Below are 2951 nucleotides of genomic sequence, written 5' to 3' on the forward strand. Positions count from 1 at the left end.
TGCCTACAACGTGGCTCGGGCGTCCTTTCCCGATGCATGAACTCAGATTCATTCCGCCTTGATCCATACATATCAGGTGCTTGATTCCTCTCCCTCAGATCCTCATATCGTTCTTCTTGCTCATAGCCCATATGTGAATCTGTCGGATTTCTCCCGGTCGACTCATGTTCGTGTTCATAGCAATGGTTATTTCCTTGTGCTATCGCAGAATCATCTGTTACCTCAAGGTTTGAATAGACTCTGCGGTTTCAGAATTACGTTGTCCATATCTTGGTGGTGTCATCATTGGCTCCTCACTCCTTGTACGTCTTGGAAACATACTGCAGTACAACCCAGGGTAATTACTATTCTCAACTTATTTAACAAAGGAGCATGTTGGTTTCCTATTCTACCTTTTGCGACACCTTTGACTCGATAAATTATTGAAAACAGTTCCCAAGTGAGCAAAGTGAACCATGCTCTGATACCACCTTCATTGTAACACCCCCGATCCGGAATAAATAAAAGTTAATTAGTTTGCCATGCACCAATCAAACAAGAACATGCACGACGAACTAAAGAACTCTAACCAGATCGAAGATACTACTACCACGTGCCCGAACATTTGATCCGAGGTTCCCAGATCAGATCCGAAATCCTAAGATCATATGTCCAAGAACGGGTTTCCTAGCGATTCCAAGTTAAGGCTTTGCAACCCGAGTTTGAAACCGTTAGTTAGTTCGTCCCGGACTAGGACTAGTATCATATGGAATCCAAGCATTTCACAAACCTTTTCTTATTCATATACTTTAAGTTCAACCACATCAAAACTTTATACATGCTCGGCCGAAGTTCAAAACCATATCTTACATATTACAAAACGTACATGTTTGCAAAAGGTAGCAAATCTACACCAACAGCTTTGTGCTCCTCCGATCCCAAATGGAACCTACTACTACGGGTTACCTGCAAAACAAAGAGTCTAATGAGCAACTATTTTGCTCAGTGAGTCGGGTTTCCTAACAATTATTTATCCCCCCCATTATGCATCAAACATTAAGCAACAAGGATCAATTATATTAAGAAATATGCAATGTAAAAATAAAGCAATCATGTAAACAAGCATCCACTCTTCACGAGTGGTTAGATCATTATTGATCATCGAGGACTGCCTCTCGCCATTGGTTCCTATCTTGATACGAAGTCCATAACACATCCCTTCATGCGCCCATTGACTGTAAACACAAAGTCTAAAAAGCCGATGGCCCGGATAACACACTTGCCGCATCGTCATGCAGCTACACCATCGAGGGTAGCTAACCCTATCACACGTGTCTTCGCGTCCTGCCCGGAACTAATTTTGGTAAGGCCCCGGACAAGGCACGGGCCTCGAGTGGATACCAATGACTCTCACGACACTCCACCCGAGTGTCGAACTCTCACGGATCAAGTCCGTGGATTTACGGGTTTTCCCCGTTAAGATATGATCAAACATGTTATATTATCTGAGCCAAGACCCAAACAATATAATGCAATGACATAAGTATATGCAACACAACATCAATGTATCACAATCATGTTATACCCCTCGAGCCGAGGCCCGACGATATAACTCAATATCTTTCACAAACATCAATCATTATCATATCATTATATATCTAAACGCGCAACCTAGCAATGCATCAACCAATACTCTTGTTTGCAGGCGCTAGTCGCACACACAACAATTATAACCCATAACCGAGACTCACCTCAACACTTAGACGAAAGTTTTGGACTGGAAACGCTTCTATCTCGCGGTCGGCTTCACTTTAAACTTTTATCGGAAACCACTAGAACTTTAGAAATCTAAATATAGGAAGTGTAAGGTAAGAAAGGCTATCCAAGTTCTAACTAAAAAAAATAAAAACAAAATTTAAATAAAAAGAAAGCTAAAGACAAAAACATTTTACCTTAGGGTTTCGACTTTTTGAGCTACTATGGTTAGGGTTCTAAGCATGAGAAATAACTAAGGGGGTGGTCTGCTATTTATAGGCTGGAAAATGAGCTCATGGGAGGGTTTTGGTCGTGCATAGCAAGCAGGAGGTGTCCTGGGTGCTCCATGCAACCAATTGGAGAGAGATTGGTGTGCAGCCACAAATCTGTCCAATTTAAACAAGTTTTGTGGCCAGCCACCATTTCAACCAATAGGACATAAGAAAGAGCTCCTTGGAGGATTCTCCAGTAAAAGAGTAACACATGTCTAGCTGCTTAAGGAGGTAGACAAGCAGCTGCATCCTCCAGAAGCTTCCGGATATGCTTAACACATCGTAGATGGGCCCGAATGGGCCGTATTTAAATCCCGAACATGTTATAAGCTTATCCGAGCTGGCGGAAATGTTTCTCCTTGACAAAAACCTAGATTTCTTAGACCAAAACATTTCTAAAATAACTCTAAGGTCATTCCTATCTTAAGGCCTTATAATAAATTTTCTATTAATTTTCTCGTTCGACTAGGATGTTCTAGGCCGAACCGCGAGCATTTTCAATCCACTAAACTTCCTGAAGAATTTATTTCTTCAGATGGAAAACTATTCTAAGACTTTCTAAATTTTTCTTATGTACCTTGGGATCCACAACATCCACGGGAAAAGATCAATCCGACTTCCACTTACTTGAGTAATTTTCTCGGCTGTTACAAGATTTTTCCTTGCCTGTGTTTTACTCATTAAAGAGGGTTATTACACGTGGGCTGTCTGTTCAGTACACACAGGACGTCTGTGGGTGTCCACCAGCACACACAGGACGCCCGTGACTGTCCGTATGTGTCCGTCAGCACACACAGGATGTCCGTTGCTGTCCATCAGTACACATATCAGCACGTTGGTCCTTGGAGTCAGCACGCTGACCCTTCCCGTGGACTGTTTGGGTGATTTTGGTCCACGTAGGCTGTCTGTTCAGTACACACAGGACGTTCATGGGTGTTCGTGTGT

Source organism: Brassica napus, unplaced genomic scaffold, assembly GCF_020379485.1.
Source record: "Brassica napus cultivar Da-Ae unplaced genomic scaffold, Da-Ae ScsIHWf_430;HRSCAF=661, whole genome shotgun sequence".
Classification (NCBI taxonomy): Eukaryota; Viridiplantae; Streptophyta; class Magnoliopsida; order Brassicales; family Brassicaceae; genus Brassica; species Brassica napus.